The following is a 27132-nucleotide window of genomic DNA, read 5'->3' as shown; positions in this document are numbered from 1 at the left end:
AGAGACAGAGACAGAGACAGAGAGAGAGAGAGACAGAGACAGAGAGAGACAGAGATTGAGAACTTCTTCTGAGAACTAAATTGAGAACTTCTGGGATCCAGCCACAAATACTGAGAACTTCTGAGAGCCAGCCAGAACTGTCAGGAACAAGAACTGCTGGGAGCCAGAATTGTCGGGAGTAAGCAACATGGAGCCTGAGGAGCTACCATGACTAAGGAAAGGAGGATCCTTGCTTGAGGGATCCTATTTTGTTTTGAAGGCTTGGGAATGTGGGTGTTCACTGCATTGACTATGTGTCCCAACTTTGTGGTTACTGTAATGACTTTGACTTTCTGGTTCTGGGACTCATCTTAGAATTAATTATTTGGTTCTGTCCTCCATGTGGAGATCCTGTTACATTTTGTGATTCACAATTACAGCACCATATTCATAGCTACGGTGGGTGCTATGAATATCGTGTTGCTGGTACAGAAACACAAACTGATTATCCATTTTAACATTAGCACACTAGGAGAACTATCCTGTTATGGTCTTCCCTTGCTCCTCAGATAATACATAAATGGGAGCAGTAAGAGAAGTAATGGCGATGTAGTGAGCTTATCCTAACTTCTGTCATTGATAATATCATGAACTTAACTCAGTGATGGTTCTTTTTTTATTTTTTTTAACAGGATTGATTGTAGTTGCTTGCTTCCTTAGTGAATGGGAACCAGGCCAAGTGGAAAGGAAATATTAATAGAAATGGCCCAAGATAAAAGCATCCACAATCCAAATTTAAAATTCACACACCTATTATATCTGTGTTTGTGCCTCTATTCTTGAAGAAGTATGGGTTTATTTATTAAATTAATAAATTATCATGCATTTATCAAATGCACACTAAAAGACAAACCCTGTGCTGAGTATCAGTGCAAAAATGTCATTTGTAAAAGGATTTTATGGACTAAGAACTTGGAGATGTTATTTGATCTTGATGAGCCTCAGTTTTCTCATGTGTAACTTGAGGATAATAATACCTATCTTATTTAAACTCTATTTTGTTTTACAGGGGATTGTAAAGTGTTATATAAATTATATAGCCATATAAGTTGTACAACATTTTACTATATACATATATGTATGTTTATTTTAAAGATTGATGGACATGAACAGAAATCCATTGACTCTAGAGGATAACTGATTCTTGTCCATACCACTGTCTTTCTTTTTTCTCTAACACACTCAAAATCTTTGAATTTCACATTCACATTTTTAGCAATACATTGCATGACAATAGCAACTAAAAAAACCACCTTTCATTTCTTTTTTTCACTGAGCTGTAGAGTAAACAAAACATTTAGAGTACTGATGGTGGGCTAAGAGTGACATGAAAAATGAACAAAGCATAAGGAGCCTCCACTTTTGATGAATTCCTTGTCATTGACTCTAGAAGAAAAGCTGACAGGTGAAATTGCTTACTTTACAGAGCACTGATCAAGCTCCAGTGAGGCATATGACATGTAAAACAGCCACATTCTAAAGAAAATACAAAATACGGTGGCACGACATCTTTAGTAACTTTTGTATATGGCAGCAACTAACAAATATTTCAGGTAACTTTGTACTACACACCTTTGGGGTTAAAATATGTTACATCTGGATTTGGATGATGATAGTCTCAAATTTATAAGTTCTTCAGATGTAATTTAAGAAATGAAGATTTTCACTAGTTTTCAAGAATTCCTGATGAGTTATGATGGTCTCAGTTTTACAAAACCTTCATTTTTTTTATTTTTTTCCTACTTTTGTAATCATTTTTCAAAAATCTCAGTTGTGCTACCTGTTCAGATGAAGATATTATATGTATGGCTCTCAGTAAATCCCAAGCTCAGTCCCATCTTAATTATTTCAGATATTGTTCCCTTCCACAAGTCATGACTCTATATATGTAGAGTATGTTCCTCCCTCCTTTCTACCATTAATAGAAACATATACTTCTCTGAATTCTCTGCAACGCTTTCTCCCTTTCCCCCATACAGAGTCTTTTGTCATGCCTCTGACACATAGTTGATACATGACAGTGGGTAAGTCACTTAAGCTCTCTGTGAATTAGGCAAACCTCTAAGACTATAAGCTACAGAGATAGTAGAGAAACTCACTATTCCAATGAATTCACAAGTCTAGTAGGGGATTATATTAAGGGATGCTTTAGTTTTAGGCAAGTCAAACTCTAACCAAGAAGAATGTATCCCAAAATCCTTGCTACAAAGATAGGACTCATGAAGAGAAATGCTACAGACCGCCAGATAGTGATATGATGGATACAATGTGCATGTGTTCATATACACCCCATGTGAAATTTTGGCATGGTCAATGTGGGCATTTGTTTTGCTTGATTATATATGTATGACAAGACTTCTGCTTTTCCTTTCTTGGAGAGGGACGAGAGGGAGAGAAGGCAGATTTTTGTTGATTAAAAATAATTAGTTTTGTCCTACCGTAAATTTACTACTATTAGTCCTATACCACAATGAGATTTAAAAAAGAGGGAAAAGATCTTAAGTTGTAAACGCACAAAAAAATCTCATCTATTTTGCAGTCACAAAGAACTATTAAATAAGGTAATTCCCTTCAATTGGGGAAAAGCCAAACAAATTGTCATTTATGAGTGTGATAGAATATTATTATAATGTAAGAAATGAGTAAAAAATGGTATTTAGAATCAGAGGATCCAACTTTAAATTTTGCCACCACCACTAACAAACTGCACGACCTTGGAGAAGATATCTCTCAGAACTCAGAGTTCAGACATGTAAAATGAGAGATAGAATAGATGCGTTCTAAAGTCTTTTCGAATTCTAAATATTCTAATCCTAGATAACCCATTCAAGAAACCATTGCTCCATCAAAAATATTTTTAATCTGGGGCAATGGTACTGTAGAGAACAAGCTTCGGAGTGTTCCTCAAGGTTTAGTTGTAACATTTGAAGATTTTGGGTAGGTTTTATTAGATGTTTAATATATTTTATCAATTTGGTTACTTCCTGCAAATGTGGAAATTACAACATATTCACCCATCAGATCTATTAAGGCACTCAAGGTCATACTGTAGATGATTTGGTGTTTCATGGCTTGCAAGTACAGCATTTGGGCTATTCAACTTAAATGACTGATTTTCAACTCAGGACTAACAACACAACTCCTATTATGATAACATGTTTGCTAAACAATGTCTTTTTCACTCACTTTTCAATATATTTTTTTCTTTGCTGAGGAGTCTTTATAGGCAATATGCTACAGCTGTCTTAATGGAGGTTTACAGACATGAATGAAAAAAGCAACTGTTTGATCAGGGTTCATTGTATGTGAAAGATTAAATGAAAAAGGTTTGACCCAGTGTGTATCAGCAATGGAGAACCACAAACAGGCATGTATTGGTAAGTTTTTAATAACCAACTATCCAGAAAAAGGAATGCATGATTTGATTTTAATTCTCATTCTTAACCATTCTATATTACTTTTTAAAGTCTAGATAATTAGCAAAATGATAAGATTTGCCCTGATTTCTAGATTTTGTGAATTTGCAAAATGTAAATGCTCACACTGAAAATTTAACAATCTCGTTTGACAAGTCATTTTGAGCTTTCTCCAACATGACGAGTCCAAGAAACACACACATATGTCTATACATACACACATATGTATATGTGTGTGTATACACAAGATTATTTTATTAACCCTCTGGATATTTATATACATATACAGAGACAGCACACACATTTGCATATGTATATGTAAATATATATGGATATGCATATATAATTTACAGAGGAAGCATTAACTCAATACACATGAGGCTCTAATGCACCAATGAAGAGGAAATTAAAATAATAATTAGGAGCTATTTTGCCCAACAGTATGCCAATAAATCTGACAAACTGAGTGAAATGGATAAATATTTACCAAAAATAATTTGCCCAGATTGACAAAAGAGGGCATAAAATACTTAACCCCATTTTAGAAAAAGAAATTAAATTGTTGAGGGCCAATCTCTGACCTGGTCCATACATGGGAAGACTCTGCTTCAGTATTTCTCCTAAGCCAGTTCCCCATGAAGGCTATATTGTGTCTTAAGATAGGATCACCATCTCTTCCTGACTTGCAGGAGCTTAGGATGTGATAACTGAGCTGTGACCCAGACATAGATGCATGCAAGGGAATAAGGAAAATAAAACATATGGAATTACATAAGTCAACAAGGAAATAAAAACATACAAATATGCTAAATGTACAAGGAGAGTAAATATAATATAATTGCTTTGTATTCATTATATAAACCCTGCCCTCTAATCAATAAATTGGAAATTGCTATGACAGATTCTTGCCTGGCTAGTGTCCACCATTCCACACTTCTTGGTTCTGCCTGTGCACATTTCGATGCAGATATCATTAAATAAGCCATCAATGATCTCCCTAAGGAAAAAAAAACATATCTCTAGGGCAAGATGGATTTACAAGTGAATTCTAACAAGCATTAAAAGAACTATTAATTTCAATAGTACATAAACTATTTCAAAAAATAAACAAAGGATTCATACCAAATTCCTTTTATGACACAAATATGGTACTGATAAAAAATAGAGGAAAAGCCAAAACAGAAAAAGAAAATTAAAGGCCAATTTTCCTAATTAATACTGAAGCAAAAATCTTAAATAAAATATTAGCAGAGTACAATAATTTGTCACCAAGATTATGCCATATATGCAGGTGGGATTCATACTGGGAATGCAGGGTTGATTCAATATTGGGAAAATTATCAGTATAGTTGACCATGTCAATAACAAAACTAACAGAAATCATATAATTTATCTTAATAGATGCAGAAAAAGGTTTTTGACAGAATATAGCACCCATTCCTACTAAAAAACTAGAGCATAGTCATAAATTGAGTCTTCATTAAAATGATAAGTAGTATCTATATAAAACCATGAGCAAGCATTATACATAATGGGGATAAGCTAGACACATTCCCAGTAAGATCAGGGGTGAAAAAAAGATGCCCATTATCACCCCTATTATTTAATACTGCAAAGGAAATGTTAGCATCATCAACAAAAGAAGAAAAAGAAAATTTCAGAATGAGAATAGACAATGAGGAAGCAATACAATCACTTTTTGCAGATGATATGATGGTATACTTAGAGAATCCTAGAGAATCAACTAAAGAACTCCTTGAAACAATAATGAACTTTAGTAAAGTTACTGGATATAAAATAAACCCACATAAATCATCAGCATTCTTACATATTACTAAGAAGGTCCAGAAGCAAGAGATTGAAAGAGAAATTCCATTTAACATAACCAGGGACAATGTAAAATACTTGGAAGTCTACCTGAAAAAACAAATCTAAGACTATATGAACACAATTGCAAAACATTTTTCACATAAATAATCAGATCAAAAGAATTGGAAAAATATCGATTGATGATGGATAGGCCAAACAATTTTAATAAAAATGAAAGTTCTACCTAAATTAATTTATTTAGTCATTGCCATATTAATCAAACTACCTTTAAATTACTTTATAGAGATAGAAAAAATAATAACAAAATTCATCTGGAAGAACAAAAGATCCAGAATATCAAGAGAATTAGTGGGGGGAAAATACAAAGGAAGGTGGCCTAGCTATACCAGATCCAAATCTGTATTATAAGATATCTATCATCAAAACTATTGGGTACTTGCTAAGAAATCAAGTGGCAGATCAGTGAATATTTTAGGTACACAAGACATAGTAGCAAATGAGTGTAGTGATCTACTTTTTGATATACCCCCAAACTCCAGCTTCTGGCATAAGAACTCTCTCTTTAACACTTTTGGAGAAACTGGAAAATAGTATGATAGAAACTAGGCATAAATCAACATCTCATACACTAGCAAGATAAGGTCAAAATGGGTACATGATTTAGACATAAGGGATGACACCAAAAGCAAATCAGGAGAGCAAAGAACACTTTACCTGTCACATCTTTGGAGAAGGGAAGAATTTATGACCAAACAAGAGTCAAAGAACATTTTGAAATGCAAAATGCATAATTTTGATTACATTAAATTGAAAAGTTTTTGCAATAACAAACCAAAATTCAACCAAGATTTGAAGGAAAACAGGAAACTGGGAAAGAATTTTTGCAGCCATTGTTTCTGATAAAGGTCTCATTTATAAAAAAAAATAATAGAGAACTGAATAGAATTCTTAAAAATATGTCATTCCCAAATTGATAAATGGTCAAAAGATATGAACAGGTAGTTTTCAGGTGAAAAAAATTAAAGTCATCTACAATCATATGAAAAAATTCTTTAAATCACTGTTGATTAGAGAAATAAAAATTAAAACAACTCTGAGGTACCACATCATACTTATCAGATTAGCTAATGTGACAAAACAGAAAAATTGTAAATATTGAAGAAGAAGTAGGAGCATTGGAACAATAATGTATTGTAGGTGGCATTATGAACTGATCCAAGCATTCTGGAGAGCAATTCGGAAGTATGCTCAAAGGGGTATAAAACTGTGCATACCCTTTGATCCATCAATGCCACTACTAGGTCTGTATTCCAATGATATCATACAAAGGGGAAAGGACCCTCACATGTACAAAACTATGTATATTGCAAATTGAGGTGATGCCCATCAATTGGAGAATGATTGAACAAGTTGCAATATATGAAGGTAATGCAATACTATTGTGCAATAAGAAATGATGAGCAGGCAGATTTAAGAAAAACCTGGACTTACATGAACTGAAGCTGACTGAAATGAGCAGAACCAGAAGAACAATGTACACAGCAACAACAACATGGTGTGATGAGTAACTCTGATAACGTAGCTCTTCTCAGCAATACAGTGATCCAAAACAATTCCAAAAGTCTTGTGAAAGACAATGCTAACCACATCCAGAGAAAGAATAATGGAGTCTGAATGGAGATTGAGGCATACTCTTTTAAATTTGGGGGGGTGGTTGCTTTTGTTTTTTCTTTCTTGTGTTTTTTACATTTTATTTTGATTCTTCATTTACAACATGACTAACATAGAAATATGTTTTACATGATTGTACATGTACAACCTATATTAGATTGCATGCCATCTTAGGGAGGGGAGGGAAGAAGGGAGAAATATTTGGAATTCGAAATTTTACAAAAATGAATCATAAAAATTTATTTACATGTAATTACAAAAAATAATGTTAAGGAAAAAATGGTGCTTATGCATCCTCAAGGAGTTCATGCTCGATTGTCAATGAGTTGATGAACCCATGGTAATGACAAAACTAAATCTGTATTATAATATTATAAACTAAAGTCATTAGTTTCCTTTTTATTTCTACATATTTTGTTCTTGCCTTGGAAGACATTTTTAGAAGAGGTCCATAGGCTTTACCTAATTACTAAAGTGTTCAGGACACAAATAGTTTAAGAACCCCTGCACTAATTGGACTCTTCTTTGATAGGTGTTTGAATATAGTTTAGAGAGGAGTTTGAGTTGGTAATTGTTATTGACCTTGACATCTTTTACAAGGTAGTTTTACTTTAGATATTTTATTTTACAAATGAATTGTAAAGTGGAACATTTAAAATTAGTCTCTTTTTATGTCTTAAAATCTTTCAATGTGAACTTTATTTTGTGCACATTTTAACATGATGATTGCTTAAATAAGAAATATAACAAAGTCTTATAGTTTTCAATGAACTAGGATGAAGGCAATAAAAACTATGAAATGTTAGTTTAGATTGTTTCAAAATTTGCTAATTAAGTATTATCAAAAAGTACCACTGCTGGGATTCTTTTAATACACTTTCATATATATTGTTTATTAAAACATTAATTATGTGAATGAAGTTAAAATACTTGAAAGCAGAGTTGTCTCTTTAAAATAAGTTAAATGTTTTCCTAAATTTGCATATCAAACTTGTTTCCAAATAGCTAATGCAAATATAAACTAAAAGTTAGTTAATTCTTGCTTCCTTCATGTTTTCCCTTACTCTGTCTTTCCTTACTCTCTCATCTCTTGCTGCCCTCCTTCCCTCCTACCCTCCTTCCCTCCCTCCCTCCCCTTTCCTTCCTTCCTTCCTTCCTTCCTTCCTTCCTTCCTTCCTTCCTTCCTTCCTTCCTTCCTTCCTTCCTTCCTTCCTTCCTTCTCTTCTTCCTTTCTTCCTTCCCTCCTTCCTTTCTTCCTTCCTTCCTTCCTCCCTTCCTTCTTTTCTTCTTTCCCTCCTTCCTTCTTGTGATAACCCAAAGCACTAGGAGGCCCTGAATGAACAAAGACATTCATTGAGTCAGTCAATTACTTAACCTCTTATAATACATTAGTCACCATCTTTATCACTGGATATACATAAAGGAATTAATATTCTCAAAGAGGATACAACATAGAAAAAGGTATGTGCATACAAGATAAATACGTGTAATGTGATCTCAGAGGGAAGAACCTAGCATTGGGTCATAGGAGTAGGAGTGGGAGAAAGACATCCCACAGAGAGGGTCAGTCTTGAAGGAGCCAGGGAACCCAGAAAATAGACAGGAGGAGAGAGATTCCAGGAACAGAGGACAGCCAGTGAAATCCCAAGGAGTAATCCACGGGAGGAACAGCAAGAAAGCCAGGGTCATTTGATCCTGCAGTGGGCTAGGGAAGTAAAGTATTAGAAAACTGAAAAGATAAGAAAGGACTAGGTTATTGAAGGTTTTGAATGCTGAGTAGGTAAGTGTGCTCCAGTCTATTCATAAATGTTAGAAAGACTATAGCTGTTAGTTTAAAAAAAATAAGGCATTTCTAAGAAATATTCCATTAACTGGAAAACTCTATTCACTAAAATATCCTAAAATCTCTGGTGAAGCTCTACCAAACATTGTTTTCATTTTATAAAAAAGAATAATCAAAAATTTATTTTGTTCTTTATGATGCAAAGTTGTAGTTTAGGAAGAAGATAAAGTGTAGCTTATGAAGAGGCTTTTCCCCTTATTCACTTTAAAGAAAATTCATTTGAGAAAGTAATACTATTTATAAGAAGAACAAAACTATTATTGCTGCACTGGGAAATATTAGAAAGAACAAATAAATCAAAGTACCAGAACAATTCCTAAGGCAGAAGAAAGGTCAGTGACACAGCAATACCCTATATGTGAAGTATATTAGAGATGCAAGTTACCTCAAGGACTTGAGTTGATTGATTTTTTCAATGAATGACCTCGCTCATATTTCAAAGTCTTTGTTTCTTTATGCGGTTGTCCTTTTTCATCTTTATTATGTTTTTTTTTAATTTTGAAGTATTGAAATTATTTTGGAAGTTTTTTGCACCCACTTCTCCCACTTGAGGTTTGCAAAGCAGGCATAGGTACACCCAAATGAGCTAGGACGGTGCTTACCAAGGTAGGAGAAGATCATCTTGCCCAATACTTGGATGTGATACTTCCTGGTAGGATGCCTAATCAAGAGAACTCTTATGGAGCTCTTAGAGTTACTGGCCATAGAATGGTTACCATTAATTTACTTTAAAAGCATGGTCTGGGAAACTACAGCCTGTAGGCCAAATCTGGCCTGCTTTCTCCTTTTGTATGACCCATGAGGTAAGAATGTTTTTTTTTTGCATTTTAAATAAGATATTTATGTATATAAATTGCATTCTTAGCTCATGGGCCACAAAGCCCACAGGTGGCAGGCCAGTTTTGGCCCTCTGGTCATAGACTGCATAGGGTCATAGCCAACCCCTACTCTAAACCATTTATTCCATTCAAAAGTATCTAGTTGGGGAACAATGGAGAAAGTTAAGTTCTTATTTCTATTTTATTTGATAAAAATTTATAAGATTATATGTTTAGAGTTAGAAGGGGCATTAGAAGCTATCTAGTTTGGGGCGGCTAGGTGGCACAGTGAGTAAGAGCACTGGCCCCAGAGTCAGGAGAACCTGGGATCATTCCACCCTCAGATACTTAGCACCCACACAAAAAAAGCTGGCCGTGTAACCTTGGGCAAGTTACTTAACCCCAACTGCTTCAAAAAAAAAGAAGCTATCTAGTTTAAAGCTCTCATTCTACAAATGAGGAAACTGTGCCTAGAGAGTTAAAATGATTTGTCCAACATCACACAAGTAGTAAATAGCACAGCCTGATTTAAACCCAGAAGCTCACATTCTATTCAACCCTCCAGATTCAATATTCTTTTCGTTATGACATACTGCCTCTCTTAATATTTATGAAATTCTAGCATTGAAAATGATCAAAGCTTGTTGGAGACCACACCCCTGGTTCTAAAACCTCACTAGATCTATCTGAATGTCCCTTATATCTTAATAACAATGGTTTGGAAAGTAAGTTGGTATAATAGATAGAATGTTGGATGTGACATGAGGAAGATTTGTATTCAAATCCTATCTCTCACAGTTAAATGACTATGACCCTATGCAAGTCACTTAATTTTACTTCAAATGTCTCAAATGAAATTCCCTAGATTTATCTATTACATTATGGATGGATTATAATGTACATTAGAAAAGGAAGTTTCCTATGCTGAAGAAATCACAGATTCATCTGTATCCCATTATGTTATAATTCTAAGGAACATATGTGGATATTATCAACTTCATTTTGTGAATATGGAAAACAAGGTCCTGGGAATTCTGTTGATAAGCCATTGTTACAAAGCTAGAAATGGTCAGAATCAGGATTAATATCCCAGCCTCCTGACAAGTACAGCCTATGTCTAATATAGTTTTCACTACACCAAAACTACACTCAAAACACAAGCTGCTTATGATCTTCTGAATCTTTAGAATCATCTGGAGAGATCTGGCAACTCAGACATGTTGCTCTAATTTATTTCTGCCCATTCTCAGAGTGAGAGAGCTTGTGTAAATTGGGAGTAATAGAAGTGTTTTTCTAATGAAGATCCTATAAGGTATGATATGTTATAGCCTATATGCACATACATTCATAGGGCAGAAATCACAACCTGTGTTTTAGTCCTTATCATTGAAGGTCCTTATTATATTGAGAGGTTGATCACTTTGTTAGGCATTACTTTATTTTTTTATTTTTAATTTTTGCTTTTTGGATAGGGGAAGATAGGACAGTTGGGGTTAAGTGACCTGCCCAAGGTCACACAACTAGTTAAGTGTCTGAGTCTGGATTTGAACTCAGGTCCTTCTGACTCCAGGGCCAGCACTTTATTCACTGTGCCACCTAGTTGCCCCAGGTGTTACTTTTTCTAGGGTGGAAACAATGAAAGCTTCATAAATGCACTTTAAAGGCATGGGTTCTCCTAGGAGAATCTTTGTCTGGATTCTATCATTGCGCACATCAATTATTATCAGTTTGGCTCCAGATAGTGTCTGGAATTTGCCCATTTCTTTCAGAAAAATAAGGATTGAATATATATATAATCTAATTCTTCCTTTCCTAGAGGCAACTGTCTTCCCTGGATCCCAAAGAATACAAAACAGTCTGCTCTAGGACTGAAAGCGATACCATACCAATGACATGGAACATAAACTCTATCTTTACAAAGATAGAAATATAGGGAGGGAATGATCAGACTGCTTTGGGTAAAGAAAATATTCCAAAGTCTGAAGTTCCAAAATGTATCATACCTGACAATTAATCAAGCAATCTAGAAGCATTATTAAGCACTGAGTATGTGCCTAAAACTGTGGTAGGTGGTTGGGACACAAAGACAAGAATAAAACATTTATTTTTCTCTCAAGGAACTTTTTCTATTCTATCATGCAAAAAAAAAATATAAGTAATTTTAGGATGGACCTTAACATATGGGAGGATCAAAAATGGCCTTGTCTAGGTGGTGATTCAAGCTGAAATTTGAAGGGAGCTAGGGATTTTAAGAGATAGAGGTGAAAAATAAGTACATTCCAGACATAGAGAAAACCCTGGAAATTCACAGTAAAAAAGGGGGGGACATAATAGTTAAAGGATCTTCAGTGAAAACATAGATAGTATAAAGTTTTCTCTTTTGCTATCTTTTATCCTTTGGTTGTTAATTAATTTACTCTGGAAGGAAGAATCCAATGAAAACAGCACCAGCTGTGCACTCTGTGGGGAGTCACTGAAACTTTTGAGTTAGCCTCTTTTTCTTCTCAGTACTGACATCTTCAGTCAGTTAACAAACATTTTAAGTGTGTACTATATGCCAGGTAATGGTATACAAAGCACTGAAGACATAAAGGAAGAACCTCAAAGAATTTACCTTTTAATGGGAGAGACCATCTAAAAAAAAAAACCTCAAAGTTGTCAAGAAGGACAATCTCTATTGGGGACTGGAACAAAGGAAGAACTAATGGAATGAGACGTCTGATTGATGAGAAGAAAGGAGAAAAGGGAGCTCTTGGTGAATGGTTTTCTCTCTTTTTATGAATTATGACACTAGGTTCTCAGCTAAGAAGGTGAGAGTCATGGGGGAAGGGGAAACCGCGAGAGGCCTGAGGAAAGGTGAGAAAGTTTGGAAGAATCATTGTGGAGAATGGGATAGCAAATCAATAAGAGAAAAGGGGAATGTTCAACCTACTACAGTGAGGGCCTAGTTGAAATTAAATAACATACATAAAATCCACCCAGGCTGCACAATCTCTTCCACTTCTGTTAAGGAGCACTTGAATGGAAGCAAAGGTAGTGGATGGCAGAAGTAATCCAGGGTTAGGGCCTGATAAGATATAATTAATAGGACAAGTGGGTAGAAGATAGTGTGAAGTAATATTGGTTCACCAGGGGGTTAAGACAAATAAAAGGCAGGACAGTATATCCAATGCAGGTTCAATGATCTGGGAAAGAACTGAGAATATTCATTTCTCTGTCATCTTTTGGATAGACATGACTCTGCAAGGTTCACAGATCTTTATAATACTCCTGCTTCTAATGTCTGTTCCTTAGGGATATTATCTGTGACATACCTCATATATCCTGAGAAGATGCAGTGCCCAGGAGATCCTGCCCACTAAGTTGGTACAGATTTACTTTAAAAGCTCTAAATCCTTAGTTAAGTCCATCCACACTGAGAAACAGTGTTTTCTCCTCATCCTTTATTGCCATTAAAATCTTAGCACAGATAGATGTGCTTCTCTCATGACTTTGTCGACCTGCAATTTCATGCTATCCAATGATTGTGGTAAGTATTGTACAAATAATAATCCCCTTTTACCTTTTATTTCTTAGTTCCTTAAAGTCCAAAAAGAGATGTGTATAATTCAAGCGGGCAGCTAAGTGGTAAGGTGGGTAGAGTGTTAGGTCGGGCGTCAGGAAGACTCATCTTTCTCATGTCAAATCTGACTAGTTGCATGACTGTGGACAAGTCATTTAACCCTGTGTAATTGAAATCAAAGAAGTTCTTAATGCCTTATTTCAGCTATTTAGTTGCCACCTTGTTTCAGTTCAAGTTTTTTTGTTGTGCCTTCCCCATGATTATATCAAATCTTTTTTGAGGAGCAGGACTTGTGAACCCCACAACTTCTGAACCCTAGAATTTGTGAGCTTCTGTTGCTGATGCAACAGGAAGGGGAGGAGCTAATAACCATATATAAGGAGAAGCCTGAGCTGGGAAAGAACAGAACTGAGAAGAACTAAGAAGAGAACTCTTGTGGTGGCAGAGTGGAGAAGGAGAAAGCTTGTGGGATCCTGGCACTCTATGTTTGTCTGTTCCATCTGTGTTGACTTTTGTTAGTGATACTTGTGATACAGAAGCCCTGGGACCTTACTAGAAGCCCTGAAACAGGATTTTCTGGTTGTCTGTTCATAGAAGTCCTGAAGGACCGTTTTGGAGGTCCTGGGACTTTATTGATGATTTGTGTTGACCTCTTGGACCTTGTTTGTGGGTTTCTGTCGATTTCACAGTGAATTGGTGATAGTGCTGGCAATGGTATGAATATTATTGTGGCTCTGTTAAACTTTGTCTTCCCAGAAATAGGAACCGTGAAGGACTTCAGGTTGACTGGACATTGTAAACTTCCATGTGGAATGGGAACTGGATGAGAAACTGGATAAAATGCTGAGAGCTGCCTGCCTTTGAATCCAGGTGACCATTGGATAGATTTGGAAGAGGAACCATGGAATCTGAGAACCAAAATCAAGTCAAGATGAAAAGATTTCTTCTTGAGTACTTTATGCTGACTGAGAAGGTGATGATTTACTGTAGCCTAGGGGTGGAGAATTTTGACCTTTTCACTTTGTGTCCCTTAAGGAGGCTTGCTCTTTAAGGATGATTGAGTTAAGGACTTACTAAATGATATCTTCTGTTTAAAACTATGTGACCACTTTGGTGAAAACTATGTGGCCACTTTAGTGATAACTTGTTGTGTTATAACATTGTGAATGCTGTATTTTGGTTTCTGTGAATGTTTTGTCTTAGTTTGTTACTGAATAAATAGAAAGTTCTCTATATTATGTAATCTGAACCTTGAAGCTGTTCACAGGAGCAGTCTTCTGGAAAGCTGCTCGTGCTTGGCTTTTACATCCTGTCTGTCCCAATTCCTCATCTGCAAAATAAGCTGGAGAAGGAAATGGCAAGCCACTTCAGTATCTTTGCCAAGAAACCCCAAATGGGGTCATGAAGAGTCAGAATGAACAGCAAGAGTAACAACAACAAACTCAAAGTATTATTTTCGTTACCTTTGGTAAGTATTGTTTTCTGACTCAAGAGTCAAAGATAATCTGTAAGTAAAATGGTACGACAGAAAGAAAGACTAGCTTTGAAATCAGGGGACATGGGTTTAGATCCTGTCTCTACCAACTTCTTAGCAATCCTAGGCAAGTCATTTTATTTCTCTGGATCTCAATGACTTCCTATCTAAAATGAAGGGGATGGAACTGATGATCACTAAGGAATTTCCCCTTCTAAATGTATCATCCTATGATCCCATATACAGTGATTTAGTGTCACTAATGATGTGGACATTCTATTCAGTAGTATATTAGTCTGAAGCAGTCGATGCATTTCCCTAAATACTTAAATTATTACCAACTTCCCAAACCCATACATTTCCAGATGAATTCCCAATTGTGCTTACAAATAGAAAGAGTTTTTGTATATTTTTTGTGGAAAGTGAAATACTGGGATTAGGTTTTTTTTTTTATTCTGGCTTAGCTAAATCAAGTGCCTAATTCTAATGTGGAGGATTTTCCTTGGGGTGACTATTTAAATTGAATAGGGATTTCCTTTGCCAGTGGCTTCTTAGAATCTATTCCCCACAGAATTTATTTTGGAATTAAATTGATGGAACAGCAATATAATGAAAGATGACCTCCAAGGTCTATTCCAATTCTAAGATTCAATGCTTTTATAATTTCTTTACCATGCCATCCTGGAAGAAGGGGGGTAGAAAAGGACTCAATAGCCTGTGTTACTAAAAATAAGTTGTTATTGGTCATAATAGTCATAGATATTCCTATGATTGAAAACCCTTACTGAGTAATTAGGACAAGCATTATTCCTTGAATACTGTCAACTGAGTTTTCAGAGTTATGCTGTTATCTATCACAGAACTGAGAGAAAATTATCTTTTAAAAAGTCATCTTCCAAATATTTCAAAGTTCCCTTGATCCCCTTTTGCTTTTATTTTATAGTCAAGTATTCTCACTATTCTTTATTTACAAAGCTCTCTGACCTTTCTATATTCTTTCCATTTATTTATGTCATTGCAGCCTAGATTGATTCTACATGACTAAAGGAAAGTGGAAAGCTTAGCATTTATCCAGTGAATTTGATCAGTGGTAAGCATAAAACTTGTTATTTCAGAATGAGAAATCTTTTTCCACCAGAATAGTAAACACCTTAAGTATCTGGATTATTTCCCTGACTCTTCATTTCACAGTTTTGAAGGTTGATTGTTTTTATTGTTTTCATTTGTATTTCAGCTAAAATAATAGAGCATTTATTAGGCATATATTACAAAGTGAACACTGACAAAGGTACTGAGGGAAATATAAGGTTGAGATAAATTATTATTTTTGTCCTCATGGAGCTTAATATAAGGAGGAATAGGGCAGCATCAGGGGCATTAGGCCTGAATTGATACAATATTTGAGTTGAGTTCTTAAATGACTAAATAGGAATTCATCAGGTAAAGAAGGGGAGGTAAAACATAACAGAAACAGAGACTGTATGGCAAAAGATTAAAGGCAGGAAAATCTAGGGCATCATCATGGATAGTAAATAATCTACTCTATCCAGATATTGAGATTTCAGTGCAAGGAATAGTATAAATTAGGCCTGGAGAGTTGTTAGTACTAGTTGTAAAGTGAGGTGAACATGATATAAGATAATTTAATAACCTTTTAATAAGAATATTGACAATAATTAATGATAACATACATGTCCTTTGTACAACAAATTATATGTAGCATATCATACTGTTGTATATTTTTATCCTTATTTTATAGATGAAATAGCAGTGACTGACAAAATTTATGTAATTTCATCATTTTCTTTCTTTTTTTAAAAGCAATTGGGGTTAAGTAACTCACTCAAGTTTACATGGCCAGTTATTTCTGGGTGTGGTGCTAAGTATCAGAGCCTGGATTCCATCCCAAGTCATCCCGACTCTGGAGCCAGTGCTCTTACTCACTGTGTTACTTGGCTGCGCCAATTTCATGATTTTCATGCTAGCAGTAACAGAAGTTACAAGTGTGCTCAATGCTCCTTGACTCCCTTTTTGCTATACCACTAAGGTATAGCACTAATATATCATCAAGGAATATTTTAAAACAAGAGAATATCTATATAAAAGAGGTCTAGCAATTATATAAAAATGAATTATAGAGGAGAGGTATAAATATGAGATAATCTGTTAGGAATACTAAAAAGTGAGTTAGAAGGAGGAACCTTCAAAGTAATCCAGACAATAGAGTGCTCAAGAAGATGAGTTTAAATCAGCTTCAGATATTTCCTAGCTGTGAGACCCTGGTAAAGTCACTTAACCTCTATCTGCCACAGTTCCCTAAATTGTAAAATAATAAAAACACCTTCCTCTCAGAATTGTTGTTAAAATCAAATGAGATAATGTTTGTAAATATCTTAGCATAGTGCCTGGCACATAGTAGGTGATATATAAATGCTTATTTTTTCCTCTGCCTTTTCCTTTTATCTACTCATTAACAGAAATCCCATCTGAAGATATCCATGAAAAAAAAATTATCCAGGCTTTGGTTTAAGACCTCTGAAGAAAAGAAGACACTTTGCTATTGAGGCAATGTAATCTTCATTTAGAGAATTCCAGTTTGGGGAAGTTTTAATTCAGAAGAATGGAGTAATAGAAATATCTGGCAAATGAGGATCAAGTCTTCAGTGCATACTTCGAGTTGTGATATTTTGTGGGTTGAAAGAGGTTGCATAGGGGTGGCCAGGTAGCACAGCGAGTAAGAGCACCGGCTCCAGTGTCGGGATGACTTGGGGATGGAATCCGGGCTCAGACACTTAGCAACCACCCAGAAACACCTGGCCATGTAACCTTGAGCTAGTTACTTAACCCCAATTGCTTAGGGGTGGCCAGGTGGCTCAGTGAGTAAGAGCACCAGCCCCAGTGTCAGGATAACCTGGGATCAAATCTGGGCTCAGATATTTAGCACCACACGCAGAAATAACTGGCCGTGTAAACTTGAACAAGTTACTTAACCCCGATTTCTTAAAAAAAAAAAAACCAACAAAACAAAACGAGGTTGCATAGATATTCTCTGCTTGGTTCCAATCCAACTTGTTGAACTTTGAGGAGCTGGTTTCTGGCCATGAGTATTTGAAGTGAAAGAATTGTGGAAATTGAATGTATTTTTGTGAGATTCCATCTTGTGACTCAATTCTGGATCTAGTTCAGTTCCTTTCTATTAAATTGTGAGTCTAGTCGAATTTCATCTTGTGAAAAAACTTTATTGCATTGTTCAAACCTATCCCTACATGGCCGGGAAGCCGTACCATTACTGCTCAGAGTTCCTTAACTAAAGACATAGATTATGCTGACCAGAAATCCAGTGAGATCTAAAGATTGGTGCAAGGAATTTTCTCACAGGTATGCATCTCAAGTAACCTGTATGTCTAACCTAGAAACAGGCCCTGTACTGGTTGATCAGTTTCTGTTTCCATGTTCCTTTGATTTAATACAAACACTTTCGGGGGAGAGGAGGGGCACCTTTTCTAGTTTTAGGGAATTTCACCTATTTGCTTGACTCTTCTAATTAAGAAAGTTCCTAATCTTTCCTCCAATTAGAAAATGGATTATAATATATAAAAATCTGTTTTCCCCTATATTTGGGAACCAGTGCCAAGCTGATGAAGCTTGGTTCTGATTTATTGTGCAATTGTTTTGCATTGCTCTATTAATTAATATTCTCAGAAGCTTTAACCTTTTTCCCCTAAGTCATTTCAATCAATCCAGGGGCCACAGAAGGATTAACACAATGTGATGATGAAAAATCTTAAACCTAATTGTAGACACCTATGAAATTTTGACTTCAAAGATGTTAAACCAGAACAGAATTTGCACACAAAAGGACAACCTGAAGATCTCCCACTCCATTTTTCTTCCTGAAGACAAATTAGAGAGAAGTCTTAGGAATTGCTAGGTGTGGTATAGCGATTTCGTGAAGCTCAATATTACACACACAACACACACATACACAAATATATACACACACATACATATATATGTATATATACTCATACATATATACATACACATTTATTTAATCAAATAATTAAAGCTAAGTGCTTTGCAAATTTTAAAGCTCTATATTAATGTCAATTATTATTATTATTATTTTATTATGATTATTTATTAGCCTACCAACACCAGGCCTCTAGCATGGTGATGACTTTATTCCATGAGCCTTTTAACATATTCCTACTGAGTTCAAGCAGTATTTGTAGAGAGACACATGGCTGTGCTGGTAAATGTTTAATAACTGGGCCTCCAGGAAAGAAAAACAATAAATGTATGCACAACACACTTTTAAGTTTAATTTGCATTGCTAATGTTTCTCCCCTTTGCTAAGCCTAGATAATCAACAAACTAAACAACATATCAAGTCCACTAATGTGTAAATGTAGTCACCAGAGGATGGCATTGGCTTTAGGAAGAGCTGGTTATGGACTCCAGAAAATCATTGCCAGTCAGAGCCCAGCAGAAAACTTCTCCTAAGGAGAATTTCATAAAGATTCCATGAAGAGATAAAATACACTGAAAGGGTGGAGAGTCTTGGAGTAATTCTTGACTCCTTTTCTATATATGGAATTCATTAGGGTAATGGGGGGAAACTTATTTTTACCAGAAAACCTGTAACATTTTCAAACCTAGAGTACTTATGCAAACCCAAGAGATATTTTAGCAGATCAACCTATCTTTAACAGCTAATAAAACCTATTCCTTCTTACCCCAAACTGTTGCTGGCGCACAACAAAAAAAGAACAAAACTTCAGTCAGACTGATTCAGAATGGAAATATTGGCAGCAATAAAGATTTCTACTTACCTGAAAAATACACAGATGTTAAGACTAAAAAATATATGAAGTCTACAGTCAGTAACATTTTCCATCCCCTACTAGAGAGTTCTTTATAATCTCTATTACCCTTCATTCTTCTGTGTATTTGTCCATATCACTACCAATACTGTTGGAGAAATAAGCATACCTACCTTAAAATTTAGGTTACAAGTTAATAAAATCCTTTTTTTTTTTCATCCATAGTTATAAGCCAAGACGAGGTTAAGCATCACTTGGTCCATCAAGAAAAGCAGTCTACAGGGCAAGTGCCTTTGTGAACATGAACCATTTCTCACAGATGTTATAGCATAACAAAAACATATAGTTATCCTGGGGTTAAAACTAGTTAGTCATTGGCCTTAGAGACAATTGGTTGTCTTCTAGGGGAGGGAACAGATGCTACATAATCTGCTAGTCTGTTGTTGGCACTGTCTGTCTTTTAATAGGCCTTATTTAAGACCTGTATAATGCAACATAACACAGAAGGGTTAGAGATGATTGTTCATGTATAGTGAAATGGAGGTTTATTCTAAAATGGCATTACTAATGTCCAGGAAGGGAAAATACAGAACTCCCTTGCTCTGTTATCATAATTTAGGAGGCTCAAAATTTCCAAGAGTTGATTCAATAAACACAATGTTTTCTATAAACACACCTGGAGCCTCCTATAGGTATCCTTCCTCAACAAACTCCACATTAGACCTTCTCCATGCTAGTGGCAAACACCTTTGGTATGCACATTTCCTATTTTGTGGATATTATTGATTAGAGTCATGAATTATGTTTATCACTGTAATGTCTTTCAAAAAATCATCTCTCAGATGATGGCTTTCTGTTGCAAAGGGGTGAACCCAGGGTATTTCTTTGATAAGAATTTCAGGGTCATCAAGCTGAATGAGGCTTTTGTGCTCTTCACCTAATTGGGTCTATCCTACCTGAGGAAGGCAGCTTACAATTGAATTTTCTTGCCAAGTCTATACTACTCCACAAATACACATGGAGGAGTGAAATCACAAGATAAAGGAAGAGTTTAGAGAGGTTCAGGTACCGTACAGGGGATGGGATTGCTTTGGAATCCTTGCTAACATCTTAAGAGCTGTGAATGCCCTCGTGATAGGTGACTCCTATCTAGGCATTGCTTCTTTTCCTTTCCCAGTTCTTTAAGTATACTTGACACCGACAAGACTAGAGGAGAAAGGTGTGTGGGGGTGGGAGAAAGAGATTGAGAGAGAGGAGAAAGTGCCTTATTAAGCACTTACTGTGAGCAAGGTAATGAGTTAAATACTGGAGATATAAATATAAAAAAGCAATACAGTCCAGGCTATCAAATAATTCATGTTGCAAAAGAAGAAAACAAATCCAAGAAAGCTGAAATTGGGGACAGGGGAGAAGGAATGAATAATTATGGTGTGGAGATGGGTGAGAAATATTGTAGAGGCCTAGTTCAAGAGAAGTTCAAGCAAAAGTTTGTTTGTTATGATTGTAGGGGATGAGTTCTCAGAAGTGAAGCCTCCTCAAAAGGGTTAATAGTCTTTGTATTATTGAAACACAGTTTACTACCTTGTAAAACCATACTTCCCAATGCAACCTAACCTGTGCACTCTTCCAAAACTTCCTGCCTTTTCTTGTCTCCAGGAAAACTTTTGTAACTGCCTTTGTTCATTGTTCCTGGGGAAGATTCAAGCAAATAGATTTTGCCCCTGAAGACCATCCAGTGGGATGAGGGGAAGGGTTTGGGGAGACTCACATTAGGGTATAAAAGGACCTAGCTTTCTAGAATCAATTGGTACTTCCCTGGCCAGCACCATTAGAGTGATGACGGGGTAGTACACTTTTTCATGAGAAAACAATAAACTCATTTCTACCTTCAAGGTATGTAAATCCTTGTATTGAGTTTTTGATAGGGGCCGCTGTCCCACAAAGAACCAAGCAACCTGGAACAGAGTGTAAGTGTGAAGGGGAGGGGGCAGGGAAAGGTGGCTTTCTGGCTCCTTATAAGGACAATAAGTCTTATTTATAGGTTTTATTCTCCTTTTGTGTATTTCTTGATCAATTTCTTTGGTTTTGTTTTCTTTTCCCCAGTGATGTTTATTTGGACTTATTTCTGTCTTTTCGGAAAAGGAACACTTTCTTGGTAAATTCTGGGAATCTGGAAAATAATTTAATAGTGCACAGAAGAAAATCCAGCCCCCTCCCCTTGAAAGGGGAAACCTAGTCTTGTCTTCCAATAGATAGGTTTGGTTTCCTCTTAAATTTTAGAAAGTTCTGATGTTCAGGGAGTGTGTTCCTTCAATGGACCTTTTCCATGCTTGTGTCATGACTTTATCCCTTTCATTTCCCATCTTGTCCCATCGATCAAAATTATATTGCCTCTCTCTGAGACTGTTTATTCATTTCTAAATGGGAGATTTGTACCTAGGTGACATTTACCATCCTTTCCAGGTTGAAGTATATGAAACTATGATACTGTGTTTTGAATCTCACATAATTTCAATATATTCATAGGAGATCCCTATTTGGAAAAGTGACTTTAGGATAAGATATTGCTTAATTATATGTAAAAATGGGGGTTGCGGTTTTTTTTTTAAATTAACAAACATGAATCTATTATTATTCCCTACAACTTTTATTCAATTCTGATTCTAAAATTGTGCTCAGGTGTGGAATAATTCTAGAAAAATGTCTGCCTATTCACTTTAAATACCCTTATCAAGAATGTCTTATGTGCATATGTTGGTTAGATAATTATTTTATATAGCTGTTAAAGTAGGCATATAGGTGGTTGTTATTTACTTTTCTTTTAGTCATCTTTTTAGATAAAACTTTTTAGATTTAGAATGCTGGAATACTTTTTTTTTCAGTGTATTTGGTACATTTCTCTCCTTCATGAAGCTGGAGCTCACCTCCAGCTTGGAACGCTTTTGCATATACTAAATCCAGGATATTTGATTTTCCCACATTTACTTTCTTTACTACTTTTTCTACTTTCCATATATTACTTTCAAGATTGTAATGTAAGGGGGCACAGACAAGATGGTGGAGTAAAAGCAGGAACTTACTTGAGCTCATCCCCAGTTACCTCAAATAACTATAAAAATGACTCTAAACATATTTTAGAGACACAGAACCCACAAAATGACAAATGAAATATGTCTCCAGCTAAGGAAAGCTTGGAAAACAAAAAGGAAGGGTCTATCACACCAGGCAGGGAGTAGAGTACAGTCCTTCATGGGCAACACCAGCACAGACTGGCTGGAATAGACCTCAGGGGATCGAATCAATGGCAGCTGTGGTGGTTTCCAGACTTCTCAACCCATAAACATGAAAAAGAAAGTAAAAGGTCAGTGGGGAAATGGTTGGAACTTGGTGAGAGAAGAGCATGGTCTGGCCTAGCCCGTGGGGAGCCAGAGGGTGTGGCAGTGGATGCATGCTTCTGGAGTTCCATGCCCACAGATAGTGGGGGGAGCAAGCTGACTGACCAGAGGGCAGTTTCAGGAATCTCTTTCCTGGTGCTGAGGCAGGATTCTCTTGTTTTACCCTCCTTGGTTCTGGGTCTCAGTCTTAGGTGGAGGTTCTGGGGTGAGGAATGCTGGCATGGAAGACCTTGGTGAGGCTTTGGAGGGAACATCCTCCTCACAGTTCTGAGGTAGGTGCCTAGTAGAAGCTCTGACAGCAACTGTGCAAACCCCAGAAATGTGAGATACAGCATGCTCTGCTCTGGAAGCAGAGTTCTACTGTGGCAAAGAGCTCAAGAGTCAAATGTTTGTCTGGCAAGATGATGTAGCAGCAAGCACCTCAAGCGTCCTCAGGGTTTGCTGCCAATACAGGTTCTTGGATCTGCTTTGATAAAGGAAAGCAACTCAAAATGGGTTAACAAGCTTACTTTAATCAGTCAGACCATATATCGTTTACCTTGTTCAGGGGATAAAGGTCAGCACCCCGAACTTCAAAGTATACAGGCAGAATTATCAAGACAGAAACAGATCAAGTAGACAGCTTTCCAAACTGTCCAGCCATTACATCCATACCCAATCAACATCTGGGTTTCAACATCTGGGTTTTTCAAAGCCGGGGGGGAGGGGCTCCAGACACGGCTTCCCAGAATCCATATCAAAACACAGAACACTTCTCAAAGTGAGCCCCCAAAACAAAGCTACACATCAGGGCTTATATAGCCTTCTACTGGCTCAAAGAATGTAACAACCTTTTGGACCCACTGGCCAATCAAAAAGTATCAACTGAAAAACAAGCCTCCCACCCCAGGCTCCATGTGCACTTTAGCCTAGGGGCAGGGAAGATCTTTAAATTTGCATTTCCATTACAGATGAGCAAAGAGAGGAAGAGAAATCAGACTATAGAATCTTTTGGGGGGAACAAAGAGGATCAAAACATAGAACCAGAAGAAGACAACAAAGTCAAAACTCCTACATCAAAAGCCTCCAAGAAAAATATGAATTGATCACAGGTCATGGAAAAGCTCAAGAAGGATTTTGGAAATCAAAGAAGAGAAGTAGAGGGAAAATTTGAAAGAGAAATGATACTGTTGCAAGAAAATAATGAAAAATGATTCAAGAGCTTGCTAAAGGAGACATAAAAAATACTGAAGAAAATAACACCTTAAAAAAAATAGACTAATTCAAATGTCAAAAGAGGTCCAAAAAAGCAATGAGGAGAAGAATGCCTTAAAAAGCAGAATTGGCCAGATGGCAAAAGATCTTCAAAAGCTCACTGAAGAAAATGATTCTTTCAAAATTAGATTGGATCAAATAGAAACTAGTGGCTTTATGGAAATGAAGATATTATAAAACAGATGACAAATGAAAAAAATAGAAGGCAATGTGAAATATCTCATTGAAAAAACTTCTAACCTGGAAAATAGATCCAGGAGAAATCATTTTAAAATTATTGAACTACCTGAAAGCTATGATTAAAAAAAGTTCCTAGACATCATCTTTCAAGAAATTATCAATGAAAACTGCACTGCTATTTTAGAACCACAGGGCAAAATAGAAATTGAAAGAATCCTCTTGAAAAAGATCCCCAAAAGAAAACTCCTAGGAATATTATAGACAAATTACAGAGTTCCCAGGTCAAGAAAAAATCAGAGTATTGTGGAAACACTCAGGATAACACAAGATCTAACAGCTTCTACATTATTAGACGAAAGGGCTTGGAATATGATATTCTGGAGGTCAAAGGAGCTAGGACTAAAACCAAAATCACCTTCCCAGCAAAACTGAGTAAAATACTTCAGGGGCAAATATGGACATTCAATGAAATATAGGACTTTCAAGCATTCTTGATGAAAAGTCCAGAGTTGAACAGAAAATTTGACTTTCAAATACAAGAATCAAGACAAACATGGAAAGGTAAACAGGAAAGAGAAATCATAAGGAATTATTAAAGTTGAATTGTTTACAATCCTCCATGAAAAGACAATATTTGTAACTCAGGAGACTTTTCTCAGAATGAGGGTAGTTGAAGGGAATATATCTGTCTGTCTGTATGCATGCATGCATATATATACTCATGTACACATATACATGTGTGTATATATGTGTACATGTGCATATGCATGAACGTGTAGGTGGTATATGTTTATATATGTGTGTGTCTGCATGTGTGACTGTGTATGTGTGTACATGTATAAATAGAGGGCACAGGGTAACTTGAATATGAAAGTATTATATCTAAAACATAAAACTAAGAGGTGAGAGAAGAATATATTGAGAGAATGAGAAAGGAAGAGATAGAATAGGGTAAATTATCTCACAAAAAAACATGCAGGAGAAAGCTATTACAATGGAGGAGAAGAGCAGGGAGGTGAAAGGGAATGAATCAACCTTACTCTCTTTGTATTTGACTTAAGGAGGGAATAACATACCCACTAAATTGGTTATCTTAGCCTACAGTAAAGTAGGGAGGAAGGGGATAAGAGGGAGAGATGATAGAAGGGTAGGCAGATTGAGTGAAGGGGTAGTTAGAAGCAAAGACTTTTGAAAAGGGTCAGCGTTAAAAGAGAAAATAGAATAGATGTGAGGTGGTATAGAATGGAGTGAAATATAGTTAGTCTTTCACAGCATGACCACTATAGAAATGTTTTGCAGAGCTACATATGTATAACCTACAATGAATTGCTTATCTTCCCACTGGAGGTGGGTGAGACATAAAGAAAGGAGAGAATATGGAACTCAAAGTTTTAAAAACAAATGTTAAAAAAATTGTTACATGCAACTGGGAAATAAGATATCCCAGTAATGGGGGTTTTGAAATCCATCATTCCCTACAAGAAAGTAAGAAGGAAGGGGGGAAGGGAAGGAATGGGAGGCAATATATGAGAAGGCAGACTGGGGGAAGAAATAATCAGTATGATTTCCATTTTGGTGTGAAAGATAGGGGAGAGAAGGAGAGAAAATTTGGAACTCAAAATCTTGTGGAAATGAATATTGAAAACTAAAAATAAATAAATTGTGAAAAAAGATCGTTATGTGAGATACCACATATGAAGATTTTTTTAATAAAAATTCATGACAATCTTTTCCATGTCTTACTGATTTACTATGGTTTCAGTTTCACCTCTAAATGTCTGTTGGTTAACTTAAGTTAGTTTTCTCTCTTAGCAAAATTAAAAAAAAAAAACATAAGGGCAGAGTCAAGATGGCAGAGTAGAAACAGGGCTTCTGCCAGGTTCCAGCTTCCACCTCCCCGAATTCACGTAAAAGGGGACTCTGAACAAACTTTGGGGCTACAGAACCCACAAAATGATACAGAGAAGACAACCTCCCACAGAGGACACCCCGGCAGGCCAGCAGGAATTGGCCAGCACAGCACTCTGGGAGCCAAGCACAGCCATGTGAAAGTCGGAGGTTTTAGCCCTAGGGCAGGCCTAACCAACCAGTGGCTGGAGTGACTTCAGATCACCAGCATCTGTGGTTTCCAGAATTATCAACACATAGATGCAAATGACAAAGTGAGAGGTCACTGCAGTGTGGACTTTGGGATCCAGTAGTTGGGAGGGTGGTTGGCCTCTGCCCCTGGGCAAGTAGCCATTGAGGCATTGTGGTGCAGCTGCTGACACATGGCAGCTTCAGCTCCTGGCATGAAGAGTGTAGGGGGACCAAGCAACCACTCTGAGGGGTAATCACTCTTGCTTTAACCTGCTTGAATCGGGATTACAGTCTAGGGTGGAGGTCCTGGGGTGTGTGACCAGCTTGCCAGAGTATATGGAGGCTTCATAGAAGGCACCCAACTAATACCTTCAGCAGCTGAGAAAAGTCCAGCATTTGTCCTGTCTGGTGGCAAAGTCCTACTGTGACAAAAAGCCCAGGGGTCAAGTGATTGAGTGCTGACATGAGCTGGCAAAAGAAGCAAAACAAAAAGAGCAACCCAACTTTACACTCCTATTTTGGTGACAAAAAGGATCAAAGCATGGAACAGGAGCAAGACAGTGAAGTCAGAATTCCTGCACCAAAAGCTTCCAAGAAAAATATGAGCTGGTTACAGGCAATAGAGGACCTTAAAAAGCAAATAAGAGAAGTGGAGGAAAAATTGGGAAGAGAAATGAGAACAATGCAAGAAAATAATAAAATGAGAGTCAACAGCCTGACTGAGGAAAATAATACCTTAAAAAAT

The sequence above is a fragment of the Petaurus breviceps genome, unplaced genomic scaffold (genome assembly GCF_028583685.1).
Source record: "Petaurus breviceps papuanus isolate PSGF00001 unplaced genomic scaffold, PetGlider_PUasm1.0 38, whole genome shotgun sequence".
NCBI lineage: Eukaryota > Metazoa > Chordata > Mammalia > Diprotodontia > Petauridae > Petaurus > Petaurus breviceps.
Note: the sequence above shows the minus strand (reverse complement) of the source record.